The following is a 14,760-nucleotide window of genomic DNA, read 5'->3' as shown; positions in this document are numbered from 1 at the left end:
GATCTGCAGAGGTTCAACAGGCGGCTTACTGAGTCAGAGCCAGAGCTCGCTGCATGGAGCAAGAGCTTTGCTGATAACAGAGCAATAGGTCAGACTCTGATAAAATAGGACTTCATTTGGGCTTTAAGCAGTGTTGAACCACTCACTCTACTGTTAAGCTCCGGTTCACACAGGGGCGACTTGTCAGGCGACTTAGCCACCTGACAAGTCGCGTCCCGTTCTGTGCTACAGAACCGTTCTAATAGGAGTGACACAAGTCGCTCCGACTTAGAAAAAGGTTCCTGTAGTATTTTTGGGGCGACTTCAGGCGACTTGCATTGACTTCTATACAGAAGTCGTTTTGCAAGTCGCCGCTGAAGTCGTGTGCAGGTCGCCTCGGTGAGGCGACCTGCAAGTCGTGCCGCCCCTGTGTGAACCGGCAGTTAGTGTTAATTTAGTGTATGCATACAATCTGTATGATACAAAATATCTCCTGGATGCATTTTTATGCATAGCAGTCCCAGGTCACTCAGTCTAAACAACAAATGTTTAAATGTATAACGCGCCAGAGACATGAATATGGATTATTCGTAGGCTTTTTTATTTTATAGTTGTCACTGTGTAAATATTATTTTGTATTCAGTAATAAAGGCATGCGCATACATGTACATATAGCTCTACAGTTTGGTATGTCACTGGTAGACGTTCCAGCTGTTTTATACATTTGTCACATAGTCTCACCACTAAAGTATTTGTAATATTTATAGTGGTAAAAGTGATTTCTCAATAATTGCAGATGGACTGCTACCATACAGCCCCCAAGCAAAGCTTAACAGCAGCAGACCATATATGTTGTTTTCTAAAGAAGATATATATGTATTTCATAAAAACAAATGTGCTAGCTGCCTGCCCCAGTGGAATGATTACAAAAAATGATTGATTGCTATGGGTAGCTAAAACATTTTCATTTCCAGCTTTTTTCCCTAAAGCCTAGTGTAGAACTACAATAAAACCACTATAGACCATTGCTATTGTGTATGATAAATTGATTTTTTTTCACTTTTTAATAAAAGTACCTTTTTTAGTGGTGGTTAGATAATGAATATAACAAATGTGCAGATACAACATGGTTGCCTGTGCTTTCAGATACTCTGCTATATGAAAGGTCCTTGCACTTTAACACAATCAGTGTAGAAATGTTATGTTGCTGTGGTGGTCAGTAGAATACGCATTGATACAGTGGTAGTCAGTTCCCTTGGTGTCAGTGCTGGTTACTGAAGTGCCCCTGGTGATAGTGGTGGACAGTGATGTTCCCTTGGTGACTACTTAGTGATTACTAGCTTGTTGGTCACTCAGCACAAGGTCTGTTTTGTGGCACTTCTTTAAATGTTTGTAAGGAGCATGGTGTTGTTGGGTTCATACCACATTTCCTAACAATAATAAATATCAAGGGGCTAATTCATTAAAACTGGAGAACATAAAAAAGCCTAAAATAAATGTATCCATAGAAAATTCTTGTTTCATTTTTTTTTTCTTAAGATGAAAAGTAAAACCTGATTGGTTGCTGTTGAAAACAATTCCACTTTTTACATATTTTATTTTCCTAATTTTTCATAAATTAACCCCCAAAGTCTCATCTTTGAATAACTCATTTCTAGCTGGAGAAATTGGCGTAATTGTCTTGTGGCGTAGAAGGAACACCGAGCCACTGAACTGGATCAAGTATGCAACAAGCAAGAACAGAGTAAACTCTTACACAAAACTTTTACTTATGAAAGGGTGTCCAGAAAGGGGTAATTAAGCAGTGTAGTGCAGTATGGGTAAATGCAATTCCAAAGACAGTATAGCCAATAAGGCATACAAAGTATCAGCTTCTCTGTATAAACTGCCAACAGAGTACTTATGCACTACTGAAAAAGCTGTGGAAGGGGAGGCAGGGAGTAATGTTCCCATACAGCATGTGTAGAGCTTACAATCCCTTAGTGATCTTGTGCAATGTCAGAATATTCCATCTGCTTCCAGTGATGTGGCAAGTAGAGCAATGTATGTGTTCAGATTTTCCACTAGAGTGCCAGGTGGTAACTCAGTTTGCAGTGGAGCAGGTATTTCAAACCTGACAGGTAAACACGCAAACACACCCCATAGGTGGACTTTGTCTCATGGCAGGGAGAAGGTTAAAGGGTATCCAAACTTGAAAACAAAAGTTTACTGTATTGCAGCTTACCAATTCTCACTGATGGTGTACTCTGACAGCAGCATCGTTCACTGGCTGCATCTGGTTCATCTTTATCATACAGTACAGAACACAGGAATCGATTCATAGACCATGGGGTGATGACACTACCTTCAGGTGACTGGCAAAAGCTGTGCTTGGTCTGCCCCCTATATTCACATGCATGGTGCAGCAACTGTAGTAAGCACAGGGTGCTATATGGGTAACATTATTATACCATTTACCTAATCAAAATTGACGGTCTTTTTCTACATCTCTACCAGAAATTATTCTCTGGCTAGTGACGCAGTGCTCTTTAGAGTCCTAGCTGCGTACTTCCGGCTTCCATTTTCTGCCGATAACGCAAGCTGATTGTTTGCCACACTGCCTGTTGCCAGATCCATCTAGGACACAGCAATTGTAACTCAGTTAGCTCTTGGGTTTCAATGATTCCATCATGCTGGACATGCTGAACCCCCCCATTTCACGTCTACTCTGTGACTACCCTGAAGCAGGCACTTGAGAGTGGGAACACACAGGACAGAGAGTGGTGAGTCAGCTGCAGGCCTGCCTGAAACTCCCAAGTTCCAAGTGGTTCCCTTGTTCCAGAGCACATTCTAATACCAACACAGCCCCATCCCCATTCCCTTACAGGCGTACAGCAGAATTTACAGCCACTATGTCTTACCTATGCCAGAGGCTATCTCCGCTTCTGGAATCTATTAACCACAAGTGCTCTATTACCTTCACCTCCCCCTGATTATTTTTCCAGTCTAAAACCAGAATTGACTCACACGCTTTGGCAGTAACCAAGGGGAATACAGATATTGTGGTGGCGGAGATTTTTCTCCACCACAATTTACAGAAGTTACTTCTTTACCCTCTCACCATATGTTGAATATTGTGGACTAATTAAAGTGGTTGTAAACCCATTACAACCACTTTAACCTACAGGTAAGCCTAGATTAAGGCTTACCTGTAGGTGCAAGAAATATCTCCCAAACCTAAAAGGTTTAGGAGATATTTGCAGAAATAGCAGCACCGATGTCTACGTTGCATGCACCGTAGACATCAGGCGCAGGCGCACTAAGCGTGCCATTTCTAACGGTGATCATGCCGTTAGTGGCGGCACCAGCGCGCATGCGTGGGAGTGACGTCATCGCTGGTCCGGCCAGTCACAGCGCCCCGGAGCAGCGATACCCGGGAGACACGTAGAGTCAACGTGTCAGCGACAGAGGAGGTTAACGAGGGTCGCTTCGGGGACTTCGATCTCAGGTAAGTAATTCATAATGAGCTTGTGTGCTATGCATACGAGCTCATTATGCCTTTGTCCTGCAGGTTGTTTTTTTTTTGTTTTTTTTTTTTTTTTTGAAGAGAGGGTTTACTTCCTCTTTAAGACAATGTGTCCAAATTTGGAAAGCTATGCCTCGTGCTACACAGCTCTATATTTTTGAAAATGCTCAAAAAGAGGACCTTTTGTAGAAAGCCCTTTCTTACTGTAGATCTGATAGATTGGGCCTTATATAATTATTGGCAAAACTTGGAGAAGTTTTTTCCCCCTCCATACAACTAGGGATGGGCCGAATGGACCAGAACGTCCAAACACCGCGAAAGTTCGGACCTGAATATCGAACCCCATTAAAGTCAATGGTACGCAAACGTCAAATATCAAACGTGCCCATTTTGAAGGCTTAAATGCAAGTAATTAGGCATACAATGGGTATAGGTGTCTGGGTGCTGCCCTGGGGCACATGGATCAATAAAAAAAAGTTTGTGAAAAACTTAATTTTTAAATGAGCAGTGATTTTTTGATTTTTAAAGTGAAAGCCTAAAAATGAAAAATTCCTTCCAATATAGTGCCAGGGGGGTCCCCTTAGTCTAGCTGTAAAGTGACAAATCTGTACCATGTCTAGGATCTGCTGCAACAATAATTAGATTTATAAAGCCAAAAAAAATGACATTTTTCCTGTCAGACAGGTGCAGAAAAATTGATCTTTGGGTGTCCGTGGTGCCTTCCCACCGTAACCCTATAGAGGTGCTCTTGATGAAAGCAAAAATTTGCCTTGCTGTAGAAAATTGCAATGATATGCACCTGTCAAACAGGTGCAGAAAAATTGGTCTTTGGGTGTCGCTGGCGTCTTCCCACCGTAACCCTATAGAAGTACTTTTGATGAAAGCAAGAATTTGCCTCGCTGTAAAAAATTGCAATGATATGCACTTCTCAGACAGGTGCAGAAAAATTGGTCTTTGGGTGTCGGTGGTGCCTTCACACCGTAACATTTTAGAGGTACTCTTGATGCAAGCAAGAATTTGCCTTGCTGTAAAAAATTGCAATGATATGCACCTGTCAAACAGGTGCAGAAAAAATGGTCTTTGGGTGTAGGTGGTGCTTTCCCACCGTAACCCTATAGAGGTACTCTTGATGTAAGCAAGAATTTGCCTTGCTGTAAAAAATTGCAATGATATGCACCTGTCAGACAGGTGCAGAAAAATTGGTCTTTGGCTGTCGGTGGTGCCTTCCCACCATAACCCTATAGAGGTACTCTTGATGAAAGCAAGAATTTGCCTTGCTATAAAAAATTGCAATGATATGCACCTGTCAGACAGGTGCAGAAAAATTGGTCTTTGGGTGTTAATTGTGCCCATGAAACTTATACCAAAAAACATTCTTCCAGATGAAATGATTGAACACCCTCAAAGCTAGGCAGCCTCAAAGTCCTGCAGAGATTCCACATCCCAAAAAGACTTAATCAGTGACATCGGCATCAGCGACTTTATAGCTGGTAATCCAGGACTGATTAATTTTATAAAAGTCAAACGGTCCACAGAGTCTGTGGACAGACGTGTTCTATGATCAGTAACGAAACCTCCTGCAGCACTGAATGCTCATTCTGAAAGCACACTGGATGCAGGGCAGCCCAACAACTCAATAGCATACTGGGCAAGTTCTGGCCAGTGGTCTATTCTTATGACCCAGTAAGCCAGTGGATCGTCAGCTGGAAAGCTCTCCGTCTCTGTTTTGGCCCCCCGAGGTAATCGTTCACCATGTGATGTAGACGCTGCCGATGGAATGTGGAAGCTGACAGCCCTGGGCAGCGAGGACTAAAAAAATTCCGAAATGCCTCACTTATGCCTTCTCCAACGCTCCTTTCTTTACCAACAGATGACTCAAAATGACGTTTTCCACCACACTGTAACCTACTAGAGTCAGGAAAAACGTTCAATAAAATTTAATTAAAAAATTTAATGTGTCCTCAAGAGATTTTATCTTCTGCACTCTCTGTGGGGACGGGATGAGTTCAGAGACCTTCCCCTTATAACGGTGGTCAAGGAGGGTTGCCAACCAGTAATCATCCTTTTCCTTTATGCCATGTATTCTTGGGTCTTTTCGCAGGCTTTGAAGCATGAGGTTGCCCATGAGCCTCAAATTTGCAGAGGCTTGAGAAGCAGACTCCTCGGGGTCACTCAGGATGACAGTTGGCTCTTGCCAATGGGCTGAGTGGTTGGACGTTAAATGCCTTGTTAGGCATGTGGTACTCAAATGGTTGGTGTTTTTGCCACATTTGATGTGCCTGTGACATAGTTTGCAGATAGCAACAGTGCGATCTGCTGCAGATGTGCTGAAAAAGGCCCAGACAGCTGAGCTGTGGGGAGTGGACCGGGAGATAACAGCTGCAGAATGTGATGGAATAGGGTGGCTGCTCTCTACTCTTTCTTGATGCTGACCTCCTTGGGGTTGTGCCGCCTCACCTTCAGTTTCCTCCTCTGCTCTATATGGCACCCAAGTCGCATCAGTGACCTCATCATCATCATCATCTCCATCTCCTCCATCTTCATCATTACCACTGGAGACAACTTGGCAATATGCTGCGGCTTGGGGAACATGAATGCCAATTTGTCTACCAGTGTTCCTCCCTCTCTCTAGGCTCATGTTCCTGTCATCCTCAACCTCAGAATTAGCATCTGAATCCAGTAATGGCTGGGCATCATCAAGGAGCACGTGGCTGATGCTGTGGTCAAATAACTCAGCTGATTCCTCAATGGCTGATGTTAGGGCTATGGTAGGAATAGATGTGGACAAGGAGGTTTATCTACTCTGGCAACTGCAGAGGACTGCACACTTGTCTCTGCTTGTGTGACAGAGGATGAGAAGGATGACGAAGGTTTAGTAAGCCAGTCCACCACCTCCTCTGCATGCTGTGGCTGGATAGCACTGGCAAACTCACTAAACAGAGAAAATGATGCCCTGCCTGAGGACTGACCACCACGTCCATCTTTGCCCGTGGACACATTTGTTGCTGGCCCCCTTACATTGCCAAGGGAACGTCTGCCTCTCCTTGTTGTTCTCCCAGACATTATTGGGAGGAAGGGGGCGGTGCTTATAAGCAAATGTAAAGGAGAAGTTGAAATCTGTACGTGGATCAATGTAAAGAGGTGCTTGGTGCCCTTTAATTTGAGTACTCACACTACACAGACACACTCCACGGATACAATATAATATACTGCAATATAATGCACCAAACGTACAGTGACGCACAGAACTATATGACGTTAAACTGGCAGTAACGCACACAGAAGTAAATGGTGTTAAACTGGCAGTAACGCACAAAACTATATGGCATTAAACTTGTAGTAATGCACACAGAACTATATGGCGTTAAACTGGTAGTAACGCACGCAAAACGATATGCCATTAAACTGGCAGTAATGCACGCAAAACTATATGGCATTAAACTGGCAGTAATGCACGCAATACGATATGGCGTTAAACTGGCAGTAACGCATGCAAAACTATATGGCGTTAAACTGGCAGTAACGCATTAACGCACAAAACTATATGGTGTTAAACTGGCAGTAACGCACAAAACTATATAGCATTAAACTTGTAGTAACGCACACAGAACTATATGGCGTTAAACTGGCAGTAACGCACGCGAAACGATATGGCGTTAAACTGGCAGTAACGCACGCAAAACTATACGGCGTTAAACTGGCAGCAATGCACGCAATACGATATGGCGTTAAACTGACAGTAACTCATGCAAACAATATGGCATTAAACTGGCAGTAACGCACGCAAAACTATATGGCGTTAAACTGGCAGTAATGCACAAAACTATATGGCGTTAAACTTGTAGTAATGCACACAGAACTATATGGCGTTAAACTGGCAGTAACGCACGCAAAACGATATGGCATTAAACTGGCAGTAACGCACGCAAAATGATATGGCGTTAAACTGGCAGCAATGCACGCAAAACTATATGGAGTTAAACTGGCAGTAACGCACGCAATACGATATGGCGTTAAACTGTCAGTAATGCACGCAAAACTATATGGAGTTAAACTGGCAGTAACGCGCGCAAAGCTATATGGCGTTAAACTGGCAGTAATGCACGCAATACGATATGGCGTTAAACTGACAGTAACTCATGCAAAACGATATGGCATTAACTGGCAGTAACGCACACAAAACTATATGGCGTTAAACTGGCAGTAATGCACAAAACTATATGGCGTTAAACTTGTAGTAATGCACACAGAACTATATGGCGTTAAACTGGCAGTAACGCACGCAAAACTATATGGCGTTAAGCTGGCAGTAATGCACGCAAAACTATATGGAGTTAAACTGGCAGTAACGCACGCAAAACGATATGGCATTAAACTGGCAGTAACGCACGCAATACGATATGGCGTTAAACTGGCAGTAACGCACGCAATACGATATGGCATTAAACTGGCAGTAACGCAGTCAAATAAAGGGTGTTCAACCGTCATTACACTGAAGCTATCTGAACTGTCCCTACTCTAGCTATATACTAATGTCAAGATTACTGACACGGTCTCACTACACTACACTGAAACTATCTGAGCTGTCCCTAGCTGCACACTATGAAAAGCTGAATGATGGTCCTCCTCACTACACTCACACTATCCCTAGACTGACACTAAACTAATATTCTCCACTGACAATTAAAGCAAAATAGCACAGTATAGCACACTAACTAATAGCACTGAACAGAGCCCTGTTCTATCTCTCTCCACACCAAAATCACACAGAAAATGCCTGCCATTGAAAGAATACTTCTATACTGTGGGGCGGGAATGAGCCATGATTGGATAAAGTCATGATGACAGTGTCCAATCATGACTCTGACAGTGCTCTGTGCCCTGATTGGCTGCAGCTTTCACTGCTTCAGTCAATCACAGCTTGCAATGCACTGTTCAGTGCCGCAATGCCTTGTGGTCGGTTCGGGAGGGGGGGGGGCGAACAAACGGTCGAACAACACGTTTGTTCGGCTGTTAGCCGAACGTCCGAACAACAAAAGTTCGGCCCGGACTTATACTCGGGCCAAACCGTTCGCCCATCCATACTTACAACTTCAAAGCCCTGTATCCTAAGGATGCAGACTTTAACAAAATATGGTTTATCCCCACTGTGGACCCGAACATTCTTGCCCTGAATGCTCAATCTACCATTCTTATTCAGGGTAGTCCCTCCTGTGGATAGGCATTTGGAGACTCTTCTAAAAACTTCCTTTGCGCTGGCAGATCCTATAGCCTGCTACAGTCACCTTAGCGGTTGTTCAAACTATGGCTACTTGGACTTGAGAAATTCATGATAAATTTTAGCCTGATGTAGATAATCCTAATCTTTGTTCAAAATTACAGTTCTTGCCCTTAACCCTATTATTCTGTGTGGATGCCACAGAGAATGTGATTCATCATCTCCAAAATCTCTTTACTTTCTGTGCATATGCGCAGCACCCTATGGCTTAAAGCTTGGGTGACTGATTTGGTGCAGGAAAGTTGTTTTTTGCATATGTCCCTTAAGGTGAGCTTCTTTTTGGCAATATCTTAATGAACACATTGAGGTAGCTAATGAGGGGAGAAGGTTTTGACCCCATTACCAAAATTCACAATTCTACTTGGAATGGGTATCTGCCTACTTTACGGATATGAACCATTTGCCCCCTTCAGGCACAAGCTTTATCTACTGCCGTTTCTATCGGTTGTGGCACACCTTTCCCCTTATATCCCTTCTGAGCTGCAAAAAAGCATTCCTCATGCTAAATGTTCACCCCCACTTGGAAGTAAAGAGGTAGTCTACTGACACCCCAATTCAAAAAAAGGACCTCTGAAACTTTTCCTTATTCTAACTTTTACAGGAGGCACACTTAGGTAAAATTGGTATTGGTCTCTTTTCCTCCTCAGGAAAATACTTTAACCTCCCTGGCGGTATGATTATTTCGGATTTTAGGTGCTGAAAGCGGTACAATTATTTTGCATGGAAATTTGGCGTTTTATATTGTAGGTCTGTAATTCTTAACAATAACACACTTAAATCTGTCCAAACAAGAGTCTAGTAGATATCCCGGGTATGATAAAGTTTGAAACACAAAAACATAAATTATAATATAATAAATAAAAATAAATAATTAAAAAAAAAAAAAAATGAATAATAAAATAAATTTCCCCACGATTCACTATCGCTCAATTCTGCAAGTGTTCTAATTTACTATCACTGTTTTCTAGCTGGTCTAAAGCCACTTTTGATGTAAAGGGACACTTTTTGGTTGCTATGGACAATCTCCAGTTTCCAGGCAGAAAGAACAGTATATATAACATAAAACTGCTTGCAGGGCATGGGCCAAAGCACTGGGGACAAAAGGGATGTGAAATAATTTCATACAGTACTGTAATCTGTAAGATTACAGTACTGTATGTGTTATGATTTTACACTTTTTTGAATTTGCCGCCAGGCTCCGCCCCCCGTGCGTCGCGCTGCTCGCAGGGAACGGAGCCTGGCACGGAGAGGCTTCGGAGGAGGACGGAGCCCACAGACACAGCGGGGGACATCGCAGGGTCGCCGGGGACAAGGTAAGTAAAGCCACACCAGGATCCTGCGATGTAATCCCGAGTGTGGCTCGGGGTTACCGCTAATGGTCCTGAATTTTAACCCCGAGCCACACTCGGGAAAACCGCCAGGGAGGTTAAGGACATACCAACTCCTACTTTGGAACCCCAGTCTTTAAAAGGCTATACATACCAAAAGGCGCAGAAGATGCATTGGTATAAACTAATTCAGTAGTTAGGCTTCCGCAAGGTCTCCTCAGACCCAGTCATTTATCTACTCTACAGTTAGGCTTTGACAAACTCCTGTATACCTGCAGCTAGATCTCCTTTTTTTAGGGATTTTCTTCCCTTCTAGCGACAGCAGCATGGCGGGCAATATTCCCCACCTATCCACACATGCATGTAAGCCTTTCTTACTGACATTATAATTTTTGCCCTTCACAATGTATTTTAAGGTACTGGAATATTTGGATTATTTCCTAAACACCTGAGACATGAGGTGATAACTTGGAGACGTGTGACCATAGGCCTTCTGAGCCTCCTAAACCTGATCTCTGGCATCTGGTTCTCAACAACTGCTGCTCTCCATACTCCCTTAAAGTGGTTGTAAACCCTCACATATACCGAGTTAAGTGAACAGCCTCAGATGATACACAGAGATGAAATAAATCTTTCTGCATAGATTTTGCTTGTTTATCTACAGCCCTCTCTTCCCTACACCTCTTCAAAAGGGCACTATCATGTTAAAATCCTTATTTCTCTGTCAGGAGCACAGAGGAGGGGCAGAGAGGCTGCAGTTACAATGTGTGAGAGCTGATTGGAGGAAAAAGGCACACACCCTTCATGCAGAAGAAGAACTGTGTTGTGAATAGATAAGCTGTGTGCTGAGCTCCCTCCCTGACACATATGTTATCTCGTGTGTCATGAAAACATCTCAGAAGTGACTCATGCTGATAACAGAGGAAGAAAGCACCAGAGAAAAATGACACTTATGCCGTGTACACACAGGTGGACTTTTCTTCCGGGCTGGTCCGACGGAACGAATCAGTCGGACGATCCGACTGTGTGTGTGGGCTTCATCAGACCTTCAGCAGACTTTTTCTGTCAAAAATCAGACGAACTTTATATTTGGAACATGTTTCAAATCTTTCCAACGGACTCCAGTCCGGTTGAAAAATCCGTTCGCCTGTATGCTAGTCCGACGAACAAAAAAGGATGCAAGGGCAGCTATTGGCTACTGGCTATGAACTTCCTTATTCTAGTCCCTTCGTACGTCATCACGTTCAAAGGAACGGACTTTAGAACGGACTTTAGTCCGTTCGTGTGTGGGAAAGGCCGTCGTAACTCCGTCGAAAGTCCTTCGGAAAGACCGTCGGACCTTTGATGCTGAAAAGTCCACCTGTGTGTACACGGCATTAGAGCTTTGGAAAGAGATAAGTAAACACTACAGATATCTGTGCTTTGCTCAGATTTCATGACTGAGGTTTGCAACCACTGTGCCTTCATCCTCCCTGGATTGTTTTCCCTGACCTTTTATTGTCCATGGGCCAAGGCATGACACCTTGACACCCTTCTTCAGTACGACTTTCAAGTCTATGTCTGATCAGTACTACAAAATAAAAGACGCTATTGAATTGTCTTCTATGGGACTGTTTTTTTCCCTTATGTGGGTTTTTCCATTGAGATAGCCAAGGTGTAGTTTATTGCTCTCAGGCCTTGATTCCTAATCCCCTCTACCTGGAGCCCCTGCTACTTTGTCTTGCCATGGCATGTCCTCCCTGGCTTTAGATCTTGGGCTTTGTCTTGAGCCCCAAATGCATCCTTCCCTACCCATTCCACAACTGCAAGGCCCTAATTTGCCCATCCACCTAGGGCACACATCCTACTTTCCCTTCCCTAGATCTTGACCTAGGTATAGGCATATAATCCATGGTTTATAAATTGATCCCTGTGTCCTGTACTGCACTCCAAGATATAGAATTTACAGGTATGTCAAATTTCTCTTTTTTTCTCTTTTTTTCTTTTCTTTGCCACCACGTTCACTAAACTCAAAGTGCAACTTTCCTTGCAAAGTGAACAGCCTGTTTGACTTTTGTTAATCAACCCCCGTGACTTTGAAAGTTTGAACCTAATACATCAGCAAAGCACTGCGTAAGATGTCAGCGCTATATAAGTAGTTCAAAAGAAATCAAAAATAAAAATACCAGTAAATACCAGGCAGCAAGCATTTTCAGAAGTAGAGGTCAGTAATGGCAGTGTATTGTACAGTTTTTTTCTTAAAGCCACTTCTCCACAGTTGGAATATTCGGTTAAATATACTGTGTATGTCCCCTTTTTATGGAAAAAAAAGTCAACATTTCTATGACCTGCTGTTTCTTCTTTAGAAAGTATCTCCATTTTATTATTTAATTAAGGAACTTACTGTATATGTTTACTATCATTGGTAAAGTAAGCTTTTTTTGCAACAGTAAGGTTTTACAAGTAAAAAGGAAAGCAAAAGGAAACAAATTCAAGCACCATCCTAGCTCAGACACGCTTACAGTTCAGTGACTCTAGAATCGATTGCTCCTGTGAGATTCAAAATTAAGTTATGCAGCTGTTGGATACAGTAAATGTGTCAGCTATTTTGTTCAAGCACCGCACAAAAAAGTTGCCTTGTAATTGAAAATACTGCTGGAACACAGGGGAGAATTATTTCATTTGAGCTGAAATGCATATATGAATAGTATGTGGAAGTGAAAATTGTGAGCAATTATGGAACAGTTTTGGCTTGAATTGCAAATTAATTATGTCAGATTATGGTTGTAAAATATTGTGGAACTAATGTGCATATTTTGGATACTAACTTGCTCTATGACTGTTTTCTGACTCAGTTGCCTGTCAAAAATTTTGTGTGTAATTTTTAAATATATGTGCATTGTTTGTTTCACTAGAGTTGCAAATAATATTTTTTCATCATAATCATTTCTATTGTTGTAGGCATACCACGCTAAAGTAAATTAATATAATAACAGTAGTAAGACATCAAGTTCTAAATAATATTTTAAAAGATGTGCTGCAGCTTTTAACTTTTTTTTTTAAAGTATGGTCTAGTCTAGAAGTAATGTCCACCAGAGAGGAAACAGAGGCAGAATTCCAAAGCTAGAAATAACATAGGCAACAGTTAAGGGCATGGTATTTCCTAGCTTCTTTGCAGAAAATCTCACAAACCTTCAATACATAAATATTCACTATATGTACTTGTATGGCATTGATGGCAGTCTCTTGTTACCAATGTTTTTATTGATTTGGCATCCATTTAAGTTATGACTGCCTTCTACCTGATTTGCCAGAAGACCAAAGGCTTAATCCACAGCTAACACAGGGATAAGTATCTTTATTTAAACAAAACATGGTTATTTGTAGTTGAGTCCAATGACATTAAAAACTATATCTACATAGTTAAAAACTGAGTGCCTTAGATTGGTGTTACAGCTTAGCATATTGAACCTATTGATAGTATTAGTAGAGTAGAGAACATTTGAAGAAAAATCCAGACTTTTATTATGTGCATGATCAAAGCCATTGATACAACAATGTTTCCAAAGTCCAACGGTGCTGTCAATAATTAAGCCACAAATGTTCTTACAAATGATAAATGTGTTAAATTTCACTGTTACTAGATTTCCACTTGAGCCTAGCCCAGGGTATTTATTTTTATGCTGGTGTCTTATCTGTTATGCCCCGTACACACGGTCGGATCTTCCAACGGAAAATGTGTGATAGAACCTTGTTGTCGGAAATTCCGACCGTGTGTAGGCTCCATCACACATTTTCCATCGGATTTTCCGACACACAATGTTTGAGAGCAGGATATAAAATTTTCCGACAACAAAATCCGTTGTCGGAAATTCCGATCGTGTGTACACAAATCCGACGGACAAAGTGCCGCGCATGCTCAGAATAAATAAAGAGATGAAAGCTATTGGCCACTGCCCCGTTTATAGTCCCGACGTACGTGTTTTACGTCACCACGTTTAGAACGATCAGATTTTCCGACAACTTTGTTTGACCGTGTGTATGCAAGACAAGTTTGAGCCAACATCCGTCGGAAAAAATCCTAGGATTTTGTTGTCGGAAAGTCCGAACAAAGTCCGACCGTGTGTACGGGGCATAAAAAAAATCATTGTAGTCAACACCACCCAGAACCAATGTTTTGGTTTTGAATGGTTGCTGGCAAGCTGAATCATACATGGAATTGTTTTTATCTCTCTGCAACTCCAGTGGTGAAATTCCTACCAGCATTCAATGTCTGTGTTCCTTTTCAGTGATCATTACACAGCCAAGTGATGGGATCATGAATCCCTAATGGATTGTCCTTATTTAAAAGTAAATAAAATGGGGATCCAACTGCAAGATACCATTGTTTTGGCCTTTTGGAAGTGAGCAGGGACACAAAATGCTGAAGGATAAATCTTGCTTCTGGATTCTTTATGGTCTGGCCTTTTGAAAGTGGGCAAGAATGCTACATTTTGAAGGATAAATAGTGCTTCTGGAGTCTTTATGGTCTGGCCCTTTGAAAGTGGGCAGGAATGCAAAATTATTATTATTATACACGATTTATATAGCGCCAACAGTTTATGCAGTGCTTTACAATGTAGAGGGGGGCAGCACAATTACAGTGCAGTTCAATACAGAAGGGACAGGTGGGCCCTGCTCGTCGAGCTTAC

The 14,760-nt window shown here is 42.2% G+C and overlaps 1 protein-coding gene across 3 annotated transcripts in view; it reads left to right on the top strand.

Annotated features, from left to right (window-relative positions):
* The window catches only part of PCSK5 (proprotein convertase subtilisin/kexin type 5), a 635,867-nt gene that overhangs the window by 155,318 nt on the left and 465,789 nt on the right, over positions 1-14,760 (top strand). The gene's annotated exons all lie outside the window — the stretch shown is intronic.

This window comes from Aquarana catesbeiana, linkage group LG01 (assembly GCF_042186555.1).
Source record: "Aquarana catesbeiana isolate 2022-GZ linkage group LG01, ASM4218655v1, whole genome shotgun sequence".
Taxonomy (NCBI): Eukaryota; Metazoa; Chordata; class Amphibia; order Anura; family Ranidae; genus Aquarana; species Aquarana catesbeiana.
Note: the sequence above shows the minus strand (reverse complement) of the source record. Positions and strands in the feature narration are given on the sequence as shown.